The sequence below is a fragment of the Cetorhinus maximus genome, unplaced genomic scaffold (genome assembly GCF_964194155.1).
Source record: "Cetorhinus maximus unplaced genomic scaffold, sCetMax3.hap1.1 HAP1_SCAFFOLD_196, whole genome shotgun sequence".
Lineage (NCBI taxonomy): Eukaryota > Metazoa > Chordata > Chondrichthyes > Lamniformes > Cetorhinidae > Cetorhinus > Cetorhinus maximus.
Window position 1 is genome coordinate 203,293 of NW_027596175.1, and position 21,359 is coordinate 224,651.

General features: G+C 46.9%; 1 protein-coding gene across 1 annotated transcript in view; it reads left to right on the plus strand.

The window, feature by feature from the left end:
- The first annotated feature begins 2,296 nt into the window (after positions 1–2,296).
- Positions 2,297–21,359, plus strand: part of LOC144673002 (patched domain-containing protein 3-like) — an 84,244-nt gene continuing 65,181 nt past the window's right edge. The window contains exon 1 of the mRNA XM_078535003.1: positions 2,297–2,447. The gene's annotated coding sequence lies outside the window, so the exon portion shown is untranslated. The remainder of the gene's footprint in view (positions 2,448–21,359) is intronic.

Genomic DNA, 21,359 nt, shown 5'->3' on the forward strand with positions numbered 1-21,359 from the left:
ATTAGGTGTGGCGTACTCACTTTGGCAGATCGACTGGTCATTGATGCACTTGTGGCATTGTGTCCAGGTGGTGAAGTCATGGCTGCTGACCTCTTCTGCAATCTCCGCCTGTGCTTGCTTGGTTAGGCAGGCAGATCTCCTCCTCCCATTCCTAGGGGACAAGACTTCCTGCCATGTCCTTGCAGCCTGGAGGTGAGCCTGCAGAGAGGTATTGCTGAACCGTGGGGCCACCCAAGGTCTTCCTTCTGCCATTCTAGCTGTAGGTTTCCTTATGTTTCTCAGCTTTCCAGGTAAGCAGATGGCCCCTGTTAAATGCAGTGCTGGCAGTCCTTTTAATATCTGCCATGTTTCTGCCACCTCGCAAGCTGCTTTTGCACTCAACGGTCAGTGCCAACCCCTCCCCACTGTGAATTGGCTGGCAGTCAGAAGATTGCCTGCGGCTGGCCGATCCCTGTCGAAACAGAAGTGGCACCCCCTTCCACTCCCAACGTAGGGACCTGTGGCCTAGCTGTTAGCATTATAATTGTTTCCAAATATAGAAATTAGCTAGTTGATTCAATTTTTATTTAAAGTTTTGCAATAATTACTTAAGATTTATGTAAAGTTTTAATTTTTAAAATCTTGCCTGCTCTTTTTTTGTGCTTTTCCAGGGAGGGGGTGGCAATATCTTGCAAGTTTCATCATTGCCCATATGCATGAGCCACCAGCTATCCTCCAGCTTTTTTCCTGAATTACATGTTTCATATTTCACTTTGATATCAGGACAGAAACAAAATGCCAAAGTATTACTTATACTTATTTTCACTTGAGCATGCCAACACATTTTTTTTGTGCAACTAAAATTAAATCTAAAATAGATTACAGAAGATATGCCATTTGACTGTGAGGAAGAAGGTCTAGGTCACTTATCCAAGTCCTACCAGATGAATAAGCTATTCTATAGCTTTGGACTGTTGCTGTATTTGGGATGTCATTTGCTATCAGTACTGCTAATATACTTTCTCTGATTCTAGGTCAGTGCGTATGGCATGTTTTATTAGAACTAATATCGTAGCAATGTGGCTGTACTTACCTCACACGGACTGCAGCAGTTCAAGAAAGCAGCTCACCACCACCTTCTCAGGAGCAATTAGGGACCGGCAACAAATGCTGGTCTTGTGATGCTAGCATCCCATGATCGAGTAAAAAATAGTTTTCAAATGAGCTAGTAATAAGTGGTGTAAGACAACTTATTTGTCATGTGAAGATATGCTTTGCTATAACTATTGTTCCTGTTTTTAGATATTAAAGACAAAGGTCAGATTTAATGTTGTTAAATGTGACTTGTCTCTAAGAAATATAGAACTGGTCATTGCCTGTTTTGAGTAACATATTTTTCATGAAAAACCTAAGCATTTATATGTTGAACATATTCAGGCTAATTTTGACATCCTATTGGGTCATTGTTTCCAATTGCTACAACAGCCTTTAGTTCAGTTATTACTACTGATACCTCTAACCTTCATAAATATGCACCTTAAAAAGATATACCTATCTTCAAATAGTGTAGCATTGATACTTTGTCTGAGATTTAGTTGCACTGAACAAGCTACAGTACAAACTTTTATTGAATGCCAGTGAAAATGCTGTGTTAACTTTTGCCTGAGATTTTGAATTCACGTTGACAATTTACAATTTTATTCAAAATGACCAGGGACAATCTTTTAAAATTATCATTCATGATATACATGTACCTATACTATTATGAAACATTGGGATCTTTTACATCCACCTAAACCTGATGCAGTTTCATTTCAATGTCTGTCCTGAAGATGACACCTCTATACTCCCATCAAGGACAGCCTAGATTATGTGCCGAAGTCCTTGAAGTAGGGCTTGAAACCTCAACCACATGACTCTAGGGCAAGTGCCCTGGTTCTGTTTTATGTTCTCCGTTTGCTTTTTCCATGTTATTCTTATACCACTCCCCCACACCCCACCCCGTTCTCCCAAAGACATTTGTTTCAGCAAAAATGAAAGTAAAAGACAAGTTGCAGATCTGAAACCGACAGATGGAAACTGAAGAATAGATAGATGATGTAAAGTAGGAGGCTTATATGGCGCATAAACACTGGCATAGGCCAGTTGGGCTTAAATACCTGGTTTGGTGCTGTAAATTCTACATAGTTCTATATAGCCTTGCTCCTGGTGTGTGTTTTTTCTTCTCTGGTCTGTTTTGTTCACTTCCCTCTCTTCATTAATTTAAATATTCTCCTACGGCCCTCTTCTATAGCCTTATTTAACATGACAAGACTTGAAAAGCAGAGCAAGAGGGGAGAGACTGGCGAGAGTTGAAAAGAGGTGCAATAGGGGAAGAGACCAGTGAGAGCTGAAAAGATGCTGGGTCAAGCCTGAGAACCGACCATGTTCTGAAAAGAAAATCAAAGTCTGATGTCACAGGGAAACAGGTAAGTGATTGGTTTGTGAGTATTTTGCTTGGTTTTCTTTGAAAACTCACGTAATTTAGTGATTGTAAGATTTCATTAGCACTAGCCCTAACCCTAAGGCTTGCTAGCAGTAGTAAAGCTTATTGGGAGTAGTCGGGTCTATTAATTATAAATTAATTTTAAAAATAACTAATTAACACATAATAAAGATAGCAGGGCAGGTGGTGAGTTGCGATTGAAGAATATGGGAGCTCCTGGACACCAGTCTAATCCAGGGCAGACACATCTGTGGTAAATGTCAGAGTCATTGAGCTAGAGGTTGAGCTGCAGACACTGCATTGCATCAGGGAGGGAGAACGTTACCTGGACACTTTGTACCAGGCAGCGCTCATGCTCTTTAGGATAGTGTCTTCTGATTTGGTCAGTGTTAAGGAACAGGAGGGTGTGACTGTGAGTGAGGCAGGTATGGGGACCCAAAAAGCAGAAATCGAGGAACCTCAACCCTTGCAATTTCCAAAGGTTCATGGCTCTTGCAGTCTGTATGGATGAAAACAAGAGCTACAAGGCGGATGAGCGAACTGACCATGGCACCGTGGTATAGGAAGCTATTCAAGTCAGGGGAGGCGGAGTTAATAGCAGTAGTAGGGGACATTATGGCCAGAAGGGTTAACACAGTTCTCTACAGATGAGAGCGAGAGTCCAGACAGCCGTGTTGCCTACCAGGTGACAGGATTCAGGATATCTGCTTGGGATTGGAGAGGAACTTGCAATGGGAGGGGGAAGATCCAGCTGTTGTGGTCCATGTGGGCAACAAAGGCATAGATAGGACTGGGAAAGAGTTTCTGCTTGGATATTGTGAGCAGATAGGGGCTAAATTAAGAAGCAGAACCTCAAAGGTAATAATATCCTGGGTTATTACCTGAGCCGTGAGCAAATTGGGGTAGGGTAAATAAGACTAGAGAGATGAATGCTCGGCGCAAAAACTGGTGTGGGAGAAATGGGTTTTGATTCATGATGCACTGGCACCAGTATTGGGGAATGTGGGAGCTGTGCCATTGGAATGGTCTTCACCTGAACCGTGCTGGCATCAGTGTTCTGGCAAGTCGTATAACTAGGGTGATAGAGAGGGCTTTAAGTAAATAGTAGGGGGAATAGATCATACGAGAGGAGATGTAGTAAATTGAAGGGAAGCAACAAGGTAATAGAGCGCGGTGGCGATATGGGTAATGATAACCAGAGTGTGGCAGGAAGGGGCAGAGTACAAACTTAAGAGTGCACGAGCAATATGGCCAGAGATTGCAGAAGTACTAAAAGACAGAGTTAAAGGCTCTGTATCTGAATGCACACAACATTCATAACAACATAACAGATAGAAAATATAAATGAAATGATAGTCATTACAGAGACATGCTGTATCTACATTGTTCCTTGCCAATTACACAGACTGTTCAACCTCCCTTGAAGACTCTTTGCATCCATCCCACATTCCCTCTTGTCAGGGCAACAGCAGCAGGGGATGCAATGACTTTGCTGCATACTCTGTGTAGCCATCATTCTCAGAGGTCAGATCCTGGTGAGCTGCAAGTAATGGATTGCGTGATGCGTGCTCAACCTGAACTCTCAAATGCTGGCCAATGCTTAAGCATCCTCATGTTGGAATATTCAGTGATCATAATGCTGATAATATGAGAGAAGTGGCTCTATAGGAGGGCATTAATGGACTCTAATGTGGGAGCAAATTCCACACCCTTAAATGCTAATAACCATTGAAGCAACTAAGCAGCAAGATGAGAATCCAGGAAACTTCCAACAGTGCAAGTGAACATATATTTACAAGTGCCAAAAGTCTGTACAATAGTTGGAGACCTGTGCCACCTATGTCCCTTCGTTTCCTATTACTAAGCCTATGTGCAGCCCCAATAACCACAACTGAGGTAGAGGCAGCCGGCTGACTGTTATGCTCTATTGATTGTGATGACTTTGGGCATCCTCTGGTGACCCGAGCCCTAGAGGGGCCCCGGCCTGCTAAAGCTTTCCTGGACAGCTGCAGGTGCACCTGCCTTTGCCTGACCTTGGGGCGATGGGGTCACTGGCAGAGGGGTGGTTGAGTGGCAGGGTAACCTTGGAGTGTCTTGGGATGAAGCCCCCAGGGTGATTTTGTGGTGCTCCGCCTCCTCCCTGTGGGTGCCTGATGGTGCCTCCCTGACTCCTTGAGGGGAAAGGGCACCTGGAGGGGGGTTCGAGGTACCCTGTCCCCCTCTCGCCTAGCCACTGCTGGCACTGCGCCCATGGCTAGATCGACGGTGTACAAGTCCAAGCGCATATCCAGCAGCCACTGTGTGTTCTGCTGGATATTGGTCTCCAAGGCAGCCGTCACCCTTTCCATGGAGGCGGCTAAGCAGTCGCATGCCGGAGCCATGACAACAGACAATATTCAGCCTTCAGCCCAGTCTGCTCATGGCCTCTGCCTGATGTTCCCCTGCCAATCTCTGCATCCCTAACATTTCTCATATGGTCGAGCCCAGAGTCTCATCATCTGCATGGGGCTGAGTAGGGGCCTGGTCTCCAGCGGTCCTCCGAATGTCAGAGGCCTCAGCTGTCTCTGTCAGATGTGAATCTGTCTGTGATGTGCTTACCAGATTGTGACCCTGATCATACTTTAGAATGTGTACCCACTGAGGTAACTGTATCTGTGCTATTGGAGTGTGCAGGTGAACAGCGTGATAGTGTATCCCTGAGGATTCTGAATCACCATCCACTCAGGTGGTGACGGAGGCTGAGCTGCAGCTGGGGTTGGACTGCTTTCTTTTCCTCTCCTTTGTTTTCTTGCAGGTACCTGGAGTGAAGAAGAGAAATATTTACTGGATGCTTAAGTAGGCTACCATGTCTCTCTCCCGACGCATCTGACAACTGCAGACTGGTGGCATCCATTGGCTTTCTGAGAGAGTCCTGTCTTGCCTTCGATGCAGGCATGGCCCTGCTCCTTCCCGGCTAGTTATGCGGCCTCCTCCATTTAGGTGGTGAGGACTCAAATTTCCGGCCGCACGCAGCCTTCCTGCTCCCTACTGTTGTGAGCATTTTTGTTCTGCAGACAGAGAAGGATTGAGTGTCATCCAAACGCATGCATGAGCAGTTCAGGAATCCTCCCTAATAATGATTAACAAGTACAATGTCTTGCAACTGATAGAACGTTGACAGCATGAAGTGACCGTCACGTATTCAGTGCACATGTTCCATCTGCTGCTGAGCCCTGCAACCAAAACTCCTGCCTGATACCCCTCTGCACTCACATACGTACATTGCCTGATGCCCTTATGAGTGTCACTTTGCAATGAATAGACAGTGCCACTTACTGAGGGAGCACAGCAGATCGTTCATCCTTTTCCTGCTCTGCAGACCGTATCTGGAGAGGGCCCATGAGTGCTAACCTCCACCAGATCACATGGGAGGGACTTCTGCTGCCACCTCTGGGAAACAGGACACCCTGCCTTTCCTGGACGGCCTGGAGGAGAAACTGCAGGGAGACGTCCTTGAACCATGGTGTCAATGTCTGCTATGTGACATTCTGCTATCTGCAACAGGTCGTCTCTGCTGGAACAACAGCCAGACTGATTGTCCTGGCTTGCAATGAGCGGTTGAAAGCTCAATGGCTGTCTGGGTGCCCATTAAATATGGCGCCAGGACCCTCGACCCAATGAGGTAAGAGCGGGGATGGTAACTTCTGCCCACCGCCACCACAAGATTTTCCGTGCTCCTTGCGCATGTGTATGTAATGAGCTGACCAGCGCGAGATCACAGGGGTCCAGTTGTCCCGCCCCCAAGCGGAAATCACTCTTATTTCCGCCCAAGACCCAATATGTACTCCAGAATGGAAAATTCACAGAATGTAATTATAATGAGAATTTCCCTTTGACTGTCAATTTACAAAGCAACTGAGAAACTTAATAAGTTTGTAATTAATACAGCTGGAGAAAAACAGAACTTAGTTACATTATCATTTTTTGACTAACAACTGTGGAGTAAAGGGTTAACTCTAATGATAGCTACTCAGCATGTGCATAAGGAGCTGTGTCAGGGTGATGTCACTCGCTGAGAGCAGATGAGTATGAAGCACCTTAGAGAGTTGCTCCTTATTGATGCACCTTGTGATCCATGTGTAAAAGTTGAATCTGATTGTACTTTTGTGATGGTGATTTTGAAATGTTTTGGAATGTTCTTCCAGATATTTTAGGAATAAAGTATATTTTTCAAAAAAAAAAACCTTAGGGAGTTGCTCCAGCTATGTCTTAGCCTTTCTTATTCTTTGTAAATAGTTAGCATGTAAATAAATGTATTTTCAACAAAAGTCATTGTCTCAAGCAAGATTTCCTCTTCTAGAGTAAGAAGCTAACGATTCCTACGGTAAAACCACAATTACAGCAGGTGACATCAGTACACTCACAGAGAAACAGTAGGAAACGGTTGGAAAAACCTCATGTGAAACCTGGCACAGTGCAGTTTAGTGGGTGAAAGACTTCAAGACGAACCCAGCAATCACACCACAGATGACAAAATAATGATGGATGCTCTGGCAAGACAAGTGCAGGAAAAGACAACAACAAATCAGGGTGAGAAATGGCTACTACTTTTCCCCTACTAGAATCATTTCAAAATATGGAGGGCCCCAGACAGGCTGAGCAACAGCAAAATTGGTGAAGAAATTTTAACCTGTATCGCAAAACCTCAGGTCTTGCCAAAAAAGCGAACAAAGCTTAAGTTAACACTTTGCTATATGTTGTTGGGAACATAGCAGATGATGTGCTGGCCAGACAAGAGGCGCACGAAGAGACAGCCACCTACGAGGATGTCATTGGAGCCTTTGACTCGTACTTCAGTCTTTGTAAAAATATTGTCATTGAGAGGGTGAAATTTAAATCGGTGCAGTCAAAAACAGGGTGAAGGGATTGACTCATTCATCAATGACTTGTACTGCCTAGGTGAAAATTGAGAGTATGGAACACCTAAAAGCTGACCTGATCAGAGATAGAATAGTCGTTAATTTTTTGGATGACTTCTTACAATCTCGGGAAGATTTAAATTTAAGCAAAGCTGAACAACTGGCCTGACAGACCAAACAGTGGAGGCAGAATAAAACTTTTATCAGAGATATGAGGGAAATTTCCCAAAAGTCATTCAATTTGTGGGTTGTTAAACCAAGAATATCGCAAGGCAGTAACCAGGGCAATGCCCTGAAAAGGTGCCAGCCACCATTTTCCAATGTCCCTGCTGTGATGGGAAGGTCCACAGGTGGGAAGAATGCCGTGCTTGAATTGTGCAGTGCCATGGCTATGGCAAGTTAGGCCACTTTAAAGTGGTGTGCTGTTCCAAGAAATCTGTGTTTATAAGACTGAAAGAGAATTCTGCTAAAGGACCCTCCATTCCAGAAATGCAAGACTTTGACAGCCAAGAAATCATCTTCCTAGAAGAAATAACAGAAAATAAAAACTAGTTTTGGAGTGCTGACATTTATGAATTTGAGCTGGACATGGGAGCTGGTGTCTCATGTTATCTGACGGAGTTTCATGGCTGAATAAATTGACACTGCAACCATCCTCAATTCAACTCCCAAGAACCACAGGACGATATTGTAGATATTTAACTTCTCTTTGGGGACAGACTAGAAGAAGCAGTAACAGGATGCACCAAGAATGACGATAACCACCCGCAAGATGACATTCTAGACCCTAATTTGCTCTTTCAGGAAAGAGTGCAAGAGAATGAAGCTGCAGAGGCAGATGGTCTGTAGGAAGAAGAGGTCCTGGACCTTACTACACCCTTTGATTCCACTGCCAATGATCACGTAGTCTTTTACTCTTTTGAGGAGAATTACCCTTTTGTTGAAAAGGTAAAGAGGTGAATTTGTCTGAGCCCACCGACATGTAACAACAATTGCAAGCAGCCAGCAAAAAGCTATCCAGGAAGGATTAGACACTTAACATTCACCATGGGTGTGATCCAATTTGGAGCTAAGGGGTTATTAATCCGTACAAATGTAAGTTAGCACTTGGATCTCATCAGCAAGCCATGGTAACACTCAAGCTTCTTTTCAGTAAAGAAGCAGCTTGTACAGCTGATGAGTACCTTAGAAAAATTTAAAGTTGAGCTTGAAAATATTAAAATTAAGTACGAGTTGGAGAAATCTAACTGCGTAAAAGAGAAAGCTGAACTAAAACCCCAGCTTTTAGCAGTCACACAGCACTACCAAGCCACAGAGAGGGATTTACAAATTAGGAATGCTGTAACAAAAGGAAGTGAACATATTGCAGTATAGGAGTGTATAAATGCTATACTCCATCTAAGGTAATAGCCACAGAATCAGACGAAAGAGTCGGCTGCAGAGCAACTATCTGAACAAGTTTTGGCACTAGCGGCCTTTCTTATTACTATTGAGACTGTTGTAGTAAAAACACCCGAAGCTGATGTTGAACTTTCAAGCAAGTCTGCAAACCAGAGTACTATGCAGGAACTTCCTGTAGATCCTGGGCCTGAAGTTTATTCCATCGATAGTGCAATCCTACTTTCTGCAGCTGACCCCAAGATCTCATTGTCTGCAGTGGATCAGCCTCACACTGAAGCAAGCATGGAAGAGATACCCCTACCTATAGAAAGAGAAATTTCTACTCTAAGAGTGGTAAGGAAGTCCTTCTTTCCTCATCTCCAACAGTGTCTTCAGGATGTTCTTTTCGTCTACCAGATTCATTCCTTGCTCAGTTATCGATTGCTTCTCTTGTGTTCACAGCAGCTGTAAATGATGCAGCTACAAAGATCTTCATTGGAGCTGAAAGTGCTTTGTTTTGTCAAGCCAGGATATTTACCTTTCATCTTCTTCTGCAATGCACACTGGGGAGAGGGAGAATTTCAGTCCATTGTCTTCCTTTCAAGGAGTTGTGATCGTTGGAGCCCTGGAGGGCTCTCCCTTGAATCAGTTTTTCCTTGATTAGTCTTCACTGCCTTTGCATTCAGGTCATCGTAAGTGTCACAACCCTGGAGCCACCTGTCATGAGAAGCTGCTTTCCCACTCACCAGTGTATTTGTCTTCCAAGGAGCCAGTAAGGGAGTACATACATTCTCCACACCCTGCAACATAGCTGAGAACACTGTTGGGGATTGATGCCTTTGGTGAAAATGACTTGAAGGTGGTGGGGGCGGGGAGGGTGAAGTAGAAATTGGCTGGAAACTGTAAATAATACATGAGCTTAACAGTTTGTGGGAAGAGTGAATTTGGGGGCTGATGTAGATTAAGGGCTTAACTATAATGATAGCTCCTTACGCACATGCTCAGTTGCCATGTCACAGTCATGTCATTCGCTGAGAAAAGATGAATGTGAGGCACCTTAGAGAGTAGTTCCAGCTATGTCTTGGTCTTGCTTAACCTTTGTAAATAGTTAGTATGTAAATTAAATGTGTTTTCAACAAAGACCATTGTCTCCGACAAGATTTCTTCTAGAATAAGAAGCTATCAAATCCTGAGATAAAATCACAATAACAGAAAAATGGAGTCAAAGGTTATCGGGGGTAGGTGGAATTTGGATTTGAGGCCACAATCTGATCAGCCATGATCTTATTGAATGGCAGAGCAGGCTTGAGGGCCCGAATGGCCTACTTTTGCCCCTAATTCACATGTTCGTATTTAGCACCTTTCACATAATATGCACAAGTTCCTTAAGCATTTTATAGCTGAAGAATTACTTTCATGAATTCTTTAGGCAAATGTAGCAGCTGGTTTCATGTAGCAAAATCCCACAAACAGGAAATGAAAGGAATGTCGGCCTACTTTGTTGGTATTGGTTGAGTGGAACTGCTGGCCAGGTCACTGGGGGAATGTGCTGTAGCATCTTTTTGTGTCTATGTAGACAAGAAGCTAAGGCCTAAGTTTAATATATCGACTGAAAGGAAACACCTCTGATAATGTGATCTTCCTTTATAGAACACTGAACTTTCAGCCCAGATTATGTGTTGAAATCCTGGAGTTGGGCTTGAACCCATTTTGTCAAAAGCAGAAGCAAGAATAGCACTGTTGATCCAAAGCAAAGGGGCTTAACCATCTCCTTTGATGTATATATTCCATATATATATTCCATGGAAACTATGCTCTAAGCTTATATTCTTGTTTCTACAATGTTTCGTGAACTTCTGAAATGCTGGCTGAATTTTTCTGGAATCATTTTGTGCAGGTGCTTGACATTTGTGCTCCTGAGTGTGAACCCAGTGGGTGAAGGAGGAAAAAAACTAAAATGAACACATGGACATCAATAGATGAAACACCCAAGGCTTTGAAATTCCTTGAGTCTTGCTTCCATAGAACCATAGAACACTACAGCACAGAAAACAGGCCATTCGGCCCTTCTAGTCTGTGCCGAAATATTATTCTGCTAGTCCCATTGACCTGTACCTAATCCTTAACCCTCCAGACCTCTCCCATCCATGTATCTATCTAATTTATTCTTAAAATTTAAGAGTGAGCCCGCATTTACCACGTCAGATGGTAGCTCGTTCCACACTCTCACCACTCTGAATGAAGAAGTTCGCCCTAATGTTCATTTTAAAAATAGACTGTGGCACTTATTTCAAACCTTTGTTTGTGTAGTCAATTTTTAAAGTGACTCTCAGCAAACTCTCTTAGAATTAAATTGGAATTTTAGTTTATTCACGCATTCAAACCTGGGGAGATGATCACAGTTTCACACACACACACACACACACAGACACAGTATACAGCAATGGCATAGGAAAGAGGGGATTTTACAACTATTAATAACTTTACAGTAAAAAAAACCCCACAGAAATGAATATCAGTTCACGTGATTGCCAGAGTCCGGAAAGTCCAAATCCAGAGGATGTTTCCTTACATCTTGCTTCCATAGAACCATAGAACACTACAGCACAGAAAACAGGCCATTCGGCCCTTCTAGTCTATGCCAAAATATTATTCCGCTAGTCCCATTGACCTGTACCTAGTCCATAAGCCTCCAGACCTCTCCCATCCATGTATCTATCTAATTTATTCTTAAAACTTAAGAGTGAGCCCACATTTACCACGTCAGATGGTAGCTCGTTCCACACTCTCACCACTCTGAGTCAAGAAGTTCCCCCTAATGTTCCCCCTAAACCTTTCCCCTTTCACCCTAAAGCCATGTCCTCTCGTGTTTATTTCTCCTAATCTAAGTGGAAAGAGCCTACTCGCATTTACTCTGTCTATACCCCTCACAATTTTGTAAACTTCTATCAAATCTCCCCTCATTCTTCTACGCTCCAAGGAATAAAGTCCTAACCTGTTTAATCTTTCCCTGGAACTCAACTCCTTAAGACCCGGCAACGTCCTAGTAAATCTTCTCCGCACTCTCTCAATCTTACTGATATCCTTCCTGTAGTTAGACGACCAGAACTGCACACAATACTCCAAAGTTGGCCTCACCAATGTTGTATACAACCTCACCATAACATCCCAACTCCTATACTCAATACTTTGATTTATGAAGGCCAGTATGGCAAAAGCTTTCTTTACAACCTTGTTTACCTGTGACGCCAATTTCAGGGAATTATGTATCTGAACTCCCAGATCCCTTTGTTCCTACGCACTCCTCAGTGCCCTACCATTTACTGTGTATGTCCTACCTTGGTTTGACCTTCCAAAATGTAACACCTCACACTTTTCCGCATTAAATTCCATCTGCCATTTTCTGGCCCATTTTTCCAGTTGGTCCAGATCTCTCTGCAAGCTTTGAAAGCCTTCCTCGCTGTCCACAATGCCTCCAATCTTAGTGTCATCAGCAAACTTGCCGATCCATTTCACCACATTATCATCCAAATCATTGATATAGACAACAAACAACTATGGTCCCAGTACAGATCCCTGAGGCACACCATTAGTCACAGACCTCCAGTCTGAGAAGCAATCATCCACTACCACTCTCTGTCTTCTCCCACACAGCCAATTTTGAATCCAGTTTACAACCTCTCCATGGATACTAAGTGTCTGATCCTTCTGAACTAACCTCCCATGTGGGACCTTGTCAAAGGCCTTACTAAAGTCCATGTAGACAACATCCACAGCCTTTCATCTACTTTCTTGGTAACCTCCTCGAAAAACTCTACAAGGTTCGTTAAACACGACCTACCACGCACAAAGCCATGCTGACTATCCTTAATCAGCCCTTGGCTGTCCAAATAATTATATATCCGATCTCTCCGAACACCTTCCAATAAATTACCTACTACTGACATCAGGCTCACTGGCCTGGAATTGCCTGGTTTACTTTTGGAGCCTTTTTTAAACAACGGAACAACATAAGCTACCCTCCAATCCTCCGGCACCTCACCCATGGCTAAGGACATTTTAAATATTTCTGCCAGGGCCCCTGCAATTTCTACACTGGTCTCCCTCAAGGTCCGAGGGAATATCATGTCAAGCCCAGGGGATTTATCTACCTTTATTCGCTGTAAGGCAGCAAGCACCTCCTCCTCTTTAATCTCTATATGTTTCATGAACCTACTGCTTGTTTCCCTTCCTTCCTTCCTTATACACTATGCCAGTTTCCTGAGTAAATACTGATGCAAAAAAACTGTTTAAGATCTCCCCCATCTCGTGAGGCTCCACACATAGACGACCACTCTGATCTTCAAGGGGACCAATTGTGTCCCTTACTATCCTTTTACTCTTAATATACTTGTAGAAACCCTTCAGGTTTACCTTCACATCATCTGCCAAAGCAACCTCATGTCTTCTTTTTGCCTTCCTGATTTCCTTTTTTAGTATTTTCTTACATTTTCTATACTCTACAAGTACCTCATTTGCTTCTTGTTGCCTATACCTGCTATACACCTCTCTCTTCTTCTTAACCAGATCGCCAATATCCCTTGAAAACCAAGGTTCCCTATGCCTGTTAACTTTGCCTTTAATCCTGACAGGAACATGCAAACTCTGCACTCTCAAAATTTCGCCTTTGAATGCCTTCCACTTACTGAACACATCCTTGCCAGAAAACAACTTATGCCAATCCACTCTTCCTAGATCCTTTCTCATTTCCACAAAACTGGCCTTTCTCCAATTTAGAATCTCAACTCGAGGATCACACCTATCCTTATCCATAATTAGCTTAAAACTAATGACACTAATCACTGGACCCAAAATGTTTGCCTACACATACTTCTGTCACTTGACCTGTCTGGTTCCCTAATAGGAGATCGAGTATTGCATCATCTCTCGTTGGTACCTCCTATATATTGATTTAGAAAACTTTCCTGAACACATTTGACAAACTCCAAGCCATCCAGCCCTTTTACAGTATGGGAGTCCCAGTCAATATGTGGAAAGTTAAAATCTCCTACTATCACAACTTTCTGTTTCTTACATCGGTCTGCTATCTCTCTACAGATTTGCTCCTCCAATTCTCTCTGACTATTGGGTGGTTTATAATACAACCCTATTAGTGTGGTCACAGCTTTCCCATTCCTCAGCTCCACCCATATGGCCTTTGTAGACGAGCCCTCCGGGCTGTCCTGCTTACGTACAGTTGTGATATTTTCCCTGACTAGTAATGCCACTCCTCCCCCTTTCATCCCTCCCCCTCTATCATGTCTGAAACAACGGAACCCCGGAACATTGAGCTGCCAGTCCTGCCCCACCTGCAACCAAGTCTCACTAATACCAATAATGTCGTAATCCCACGTGCCAATCCACGCCCTAGGCTCATCTGCCTTTCCGACAATGCTCCTTGCATTGAAATAGATGCACCTGAGAACATTTCTATCATGTACGGACCCTTGATTTCTGTCTATCCATGCATTCCTCACTTGACCTTTATCCTCCTCTACCTCACTATCTGCTCTAACACTCTGGTTCCCCTCCCCCTGCAGATCTAGTTTAAACGCCCCGGAGCAGCACTAGCAAACCTACCCGCAAGGATGTTAGTCCCCCTCCAGTTGAGGTGCAAACCGTCCCGTCGGAACAGGTCCCACCTTCCCTGGAACAGAGCCCAATTGTCAAGAAACATGAAGCCCTCCCTCCTGCACCATCTCCTTAGCCACGTATTTAGCTGCATTATCCTCTTATTTCTAGCCTCACTAGCACGTGGCACGGGTAGCACTCCTGAGATCGTAACCCTGGAGGTCCTGTCCTTCAACTTTGCACCTAACTCACTAAACTCTCTTTGCAGGACCTCCTCCTCCTTCCTATCCATGTCATTGGTCCCTATATGGACCACGACATCTGGCTGCCCACCCTCCCTCCTGAGAATACTGAGAACTCGATCCGAGATATCGCGGACCCTGGCACCAGGGAGGCAACAGACCGTCCGGGATTCTCGATCTCTCCCACAGAACCTCCTATCTGTCCCCCTAACTATCGAATCCCCTATCACTACTGCTCTCCTCTTTTCCCTCCATCCTTTCTGAGCTGAGGGTCCAGCCTCGGTGCCAGAGATGCGACCACTACAACTTGTCCCTGGTAGGTCGTCCCCACCAACAGTATCCAAAATGGTGTACCTATTGTTGATGAGAACGGCCACAGGGGTGCTCTGCTCTTTCTGTCTATTCCCCTTCCCTCTCCTGACATTCACCCAGCTGCCTGCCTCCTGACTTTTAGGGGTGACTGTCTCCCCGAAACTCCTGTCTATTACTGCCTCTGCCTCCCATATGATCCGAAGTTCATCCAGCTCCAGTTCCCTAACTCGGCTTCTCAGGAGCTGCAGCTGGATGCACCTTTTGCAGGTGTAGTCATCAAGGACAATTGTGCTGTCCATGACTTCCCACATGCTGCATTCAGAGCACTCGACTGCCCCAACTGCTGCCTCCATTACCTACTCCTAATTTACTTAAAAGGACTTTACCCGGCCCTACCCCACTGGGAGCAAGCTCGTACTCAGCCTCTGCTCGCCTAAGCCTCTCGAGCTAAAGCCTCAAAGCTCCACTCCTTCACTGGGCCACACACCCACTGGCCGCTCACAGGCTGGCCACTCCTCTTCGGCTTCTCCTCCTTTTATTTTCAATCTCCGCGCTCTTTTTCAACTGACCTGTCTTCAAGATCCACGCTCTTTTTCAAATGACCTCCCCTACGCTCTCCACGCTCTTTTTCAACTGACCTGCCTTCAAGATCCGTGCTCTTTTTCAAATGTTGAGTGCAAGAGTCCTTCTCCTTGATTCCCTCCTGAGTCATGGTGACTGCGCTGACTTCTCCCAGAATTTTTTTTTCGCATTATCAACAGTCACAGATTGCAACTCTTTTGAGTACAATCACAGTTCTTGGTTTCCGGGAGTGGGACATGAACCCACAGCCCTCTGATTCAAAGGCGAGGGTGCTATGAACTGAGCCACAGCTGACACCTCCAGTCTCCCAGAATCTCCTGAGTCATGGTGACTGCGCTGACTTCTCCCAGAATTTTTTTTTCGCATTATCAACAGTCACAGATTGCAACTCTTTTGAGTACAATCACAGTTCTTGGTTTCCGGGAGTGGGACATGAACCCACAACCCTCTGATTCAAAGGCGAGGGTGCTATGAACTGAGCCACAGCTGACACCTCCAGTCTCCCAGAATTTTTTTTTTTATTGTAAAAATATACTTTATTCATAAAAAATCTTCAATCACATTCAAAACCATTTCAAAAACAACATTACAAGGGTACAATCCAGGTTAAACTTTTACAAAATGTATCACCAGGTGCATCAGTACAAACAATATTACAATCATTTACAGCCTTTCATTTTGATCTGTACAGCCCGAGGGGCTCTAAACAGTTCCCAGTCTCTCGGTGCGCTGTGGTAGAAAGGTCTTAGACAGCGACCCTTCCCCATTGCGCCTTTGCGGCAGCTGCCCCAAGCTTTAGTGCGTCCCTCAGCACGTAGTCCTGGACTTTGGATTGTGCCAGTCCGCAACAATCGGTCGGGGACAACTCTTTGTGCTGGAAGACCAACAAGTTTCGGGCAGACCAAAGCGCCTCTTTCACCGAGTTGATGATCCTCCAGCTGCAGTCAATGTTTGTCTCGGTGTGTGTCCCTGGGAACAGCCCGTAGAGCACAGAGTCCTGTGTCACAGAACTGCTCGGGATGAACCTCGACAGCAACCACTGCATCTCTCTCCAGACTTTCTTTGCAAAGGCACAATCCACAAGGAGGTGAACAACGGTCTCTTCCCCACCACAGCCACCTCGAGGGCATCGTGCAGAGGGGGTGAGACTCCTGGCGTGTAGGAAGGATCTGACGGGGAGGGCCTTTCTCACCACCAGCCAAGCTACGTCTTGGTGCTTGTTGGAAAGTTCTGGCGATGAGGCATTCTGCCAAATGACTTTGACAGTCTGCTCGGGGAACCATCCCACAGGGTCCACCCTCTCCTTATCCCTCAGGGCCTCTAGGACGTTACGTGCTGACCACTGCCTGATGGACTTGTGGTCAAAGGTGTTTTTCTGCATAAATTTTTCCACCAGGGACAGGTGGTACGGCACGGTCCAACTACTTGGAGCGTTCCGCGGCAGCGTGGCCAGACCCATCCTTCGCAACACCGGGGACAGGTAGAACCTCAGCACGTAGTGACACTTGGTGTTTGCGTACTGAGGGTCTACGCACCGCTTGATGCAGCCGCACACAAAGGTGGCCATCAGTATGAGGGCGATGTTGGGCACGTTTTTTCCCCCTTTATCTAGAGGCTTGTACATCGCGTCCCTGCAGACACGATCCATTTTCGACCTCCAGATAAAGCGGAAGATGGCTCGAGTGATCGCCATCGCGCAGGAGTGTGGAATGGGCCAGACCTGCGCCACGTACAGCAACAGCGAGAGTACCTCACACCTGATGACCAGGTTCTTACCCGCAATGGAGAGGGAGCGTCGCTCCCACATGCCCAGTTTCCTCTTCACCATAGCCACTCGCTCCTTCCAGTTTCTAACGCATGCCCCGGTCCCTCCGAACCATATCCCCAGCACCTTCAGGCCGTCAGCCCTGACAGTGAAGGGGACAAAGGATCGGTCAGCCCAGTTCCCAAAGAACATGGCCTCGCTCTTCCCACGATTTACCTTGGCTCCCGAGGCCAGTTCGAACTGGTCGCAGACGTGCATCAGTCTGCGCACCGACAGCGGATCCGAGCAGAAGACGGCGACGTCGTCCATGTACAGGGAGGCTTTTACCTGAGTGCCTCCACTGCCTGGGATCGTCACTCCTCTTATGCCCGGATCCTTCCTGATGGACTCGGCAAAGGGTTCTATGCAGCACACAAAAAGGACAGGCGAGAGAGGGCAGCCCTGCCTGACTCCAGATTTAATCGGAAAGCTATCTGTTTCCCACCCATTGATTGAGACTGAGCTACTGATGTTAGTGTAGAGCAGTTGGATCCAATTTCGAATTCCCTCCCCAAAGCCCATTTTGGAGAGCACATCCCCCATGTAGGTGTGCGATATTCTGTCAAAGGCCTTCTCCTGATCCAAGCTGATGAGGCAGGTATCCACACCCCTGTCCTGTACATAGGCAATCGTATCCCTGAGCAGCGCCAGGCTGTCAGAGATCTTCCTGCCTGGCACAGAGCAGGTCTGGTCAGGGTGAATCACCAATTCCAGAGCGGATTTGACCCGGTTGGCGATGACCTTGGACAGAATCTTATAGTCCACATTCAACAGTGAATTGGGTCGCCAATTTCTAATTTCCTCCCTTTCCCCCTTGTGCTTGTAGATGAGGGTGATGATGCCTTTCCTCATGGATTCTGACATGCTGCCGGCCAGGAGCATACTCTCGTACACTTCTAGCAGGTCTGGGCCGATCAAGTCCCACAGAGCCGAATACAACTCCGCCGGCAGGCCGTCGCTTCCGGGGGTTTTACTCTTCTCGAAGGACTCGAGGGCCTTAGTCAGTTCGTCAGGAGTTAGCGGTTTGTCTAGGCTCTCCCGCGTACTGTGGTCTAAGACCTCCGTGATAGAGGACAGGAAGGACTGGGAGGCCGTGCTGTCCGTGGGCTTCACGTCATACAGACCGGCATAAAAGGATTTGCTGATCCTCAGAATGTCGGACCGTGATGACTTTACTGAGCCGTCTTCTTCCTTCAGGCTGCTGATCACAGAGCGCTCTCTGTGTACCTTTTGGAAGAAGAAACGTGAGCACGTCTCATCCTGCTCCACGGAGCGGACTCTGGAACGGAAGATGATCTTGGAGGCCTCCGAGGCAAAGTGCGAGGCTTGCTGGCCCTTCACCTCTTGGAGCTCCTCCTTGACATCGACCCCCATCGACTGCAGCCGGAGCAGATTCTGCATCTTTTCCTGGAGTCGGGACCTTTCCCTCTGTTCCTTTCTAGCTTTCTGGGTGCCTTTGCGGATGAAAAACCTCTTGATGCTTCCCTTGATCACTTCCCACCAGTGTGTCAGGGACTCAAAGAGGGGTTTCACGGTTCTCCAACCTTTGTAATCCCTCTTGAGCTCCTCAATGTTCTCTGGGGTCAGCAGTTGCACATTTAGCTTCCATGCCCCCCTGCCCACCCTCAGGTCTTCCTCCAAGTGGCAGTCCGCCAGTAGGAGGCAGTGGTCAGAGAAGAACACCGGCTTGACCTCGGTGGATCTGACTGTGAATGCACGGGACACAAACAGGAAGTCTATCCTGGAACGAATGGACCCGTCTGGCCGCGACCAGGTGTATCTACGCTGCGCTCCGTCTGCAGGGTTGCTGAAGACGTCGTGCAGCTTGGCATCCTTAACTGTTTCCATCAGGGATCTGGACGTAGCGTCCAATCTGCTTCCGGCCCTGCCGGATCGTCCAGCCGCATCGATGATGCAGTTGAAGTCCCCGCCCAGAATGACCGGCCTGGAGGTCGCCAGCAGCAGTGGGAGCTGCTGAAAAACCTCCAGCCGCTCAGCCCCTTGTGCCGGACCGTACACGTTAATTAACCGGAGTGGAGCGTTCTTGTACATTACGTCTGCTACCAGGAGTCGCCCGCCCACCACCTCCTTGACCTCGGAGACGGTGAAGTTGCCTCCCCGCAGCAGAATACCCAGGCCGGAGGAACGAGAGTCGTTTCCGCCCGACCAGATCGATGGCCCGTGGGACCACCATCGTGACCATTGCCTGTAGGAGCTGAGGTGCGGTATCGCACACTCCTGCAGAAACAACAGGTCAGCTTTGACCTTGGCTAGGTAGTCCAAGGTCGCAACACATCGCGTAGTAGATTTAATGCTACGCACATTTATGGATACAATCTTTAAACCCATATTAAAGCATTTATTCTCCTACCAAACCCACTGTCTCTGAGAGTCCCAGACCTTTAGTCTGCTCCTTCATACCCGTAGTGAGCTCAAATTCCTTCACTTTGGATGGGCTGAGGTAGATCTCCTTGGCCGTGTTCTGCTCCAGTGGCATCTGGAGGTTCACGTAGTGAGCGGATTTTGAGGTGACCTTTGCTGGAGAAGCTTCTCCAAAACTCACCCCCTCTGGGGGGTTGCTGTTCCCGGCTTCCTGGAGCTGGGGTGCGATGATTGCCTCACTGCTCCCAGATTCCAGGGGCTGTGGTGCACTGGCCTCCTCAGGTTGCAGGCCAAGTTGGGGTGCGCTGGTCTCCTTGTTGTCTCCAATTTTCTGGAGCTCGGGTGTCTCGTCCTCCAACGCCCTGGAGCTTTGCCGCCTCTTCTGTCGGTGCCGCTCTGGCACTTCATCATCCGAAGAGCTGCTGCCCTTGTCATCCGTGTCGGATGGGAGACGCCTCTTGCCGCTTCTCTGGGAAACGCCTTTGCTTCTTCTTCGCTCCCTCTTACTTTTCTTGTTCTTCACCGTCCGCCACTCCCCCTGCTGCTTTTCCACTGCTGCCTCCTCCTCCATTGATTCGCTGTCCTGAGGGCTGGAAGGTTCAGGGGGTAGTGCTGTTGATTGGCTCTCTGTTGCCTCAATCTCTTTCTCCACCTTGTCTCTCTCTGTGTCCTCCTTTGTCCCGTTGAGCTCCCTGGGGGCCTTGGTGGTTGGAGTGACACGGAACCTTTCTTCTGCTTCCCCCTGGTCGGCTTTGGCTGCCTGTGCGTAAGTACGGCAGCGTTTGGGGCAGGTCCTGTAGAGGTGACTTGCCTCGCCACACAGGTTGCAGCACTTGGCCTGTTTGCAGTCTTTTGTCTGGTGCCCTTCCTGTTTGCAGATCTTGCAGAGGGAGGCGCTGCAGTTGGCCGCCACATGGCCAGCCTTGCCGCATGAGCGACAATGCTTGGGTTGCCCAGCGTAGACCAGGTAGCCACGGTTTCCCCCGATTGCGAAACTGGAAGGAGGGTGGAAAATGGCTCCCTTACCATCGGTCTTTAGCGTGACCTTAAACAGGCGTTTGCCTGTCCAGATCCCCAAGTCGTCTCGAATCTCGGTGCCGCTCCCCACCTTATCGAAGTACCTGGTGAGGAAGGTGACCACGTCGGCGACAGGGACGAAGGGGTTGTACACATGCACCATCACCTCACGTTCCCGTTGCAACGGCAGAGAAAAGTGCGGCTCCGCCGTCAGGATCTTCATCTCTGGCAGGTCTCTCTTCTCCTCGAACACCCTCAGGAGCCGGACGCAGTCTGCCACTCGCTTGAACGTGACGTCAAAATAACCACCTTTGCGGGAGTCGTGCAGGGTGAAGATCTCCGTAGCTTGGAAGCCGCACGCCTTCAACAGGATCCTCCTGGTGAAGAAGCCCCGATCCATAGGTGATCCTCCTTCGTCGCTGTGGTTCACCGTGACTCGGACGGTGATAGGTAACCCACGGTATGAATTCGGATTGCGATTGGTTATCGCCCTTCCATCCCGACCTTGCCTTGGCAGGACCATGGTGTCGCCCCTGCAACACTTGATCTTAGCCAAGAGGCCGAGAAGCGATCCAGTCTCCCAGAATTTTTTTTTTTTTTTTTGTAAAAATATACTTTATTCATAAAATATCTTCAATCACATTCAAAACCATTTCAAAAACAACATT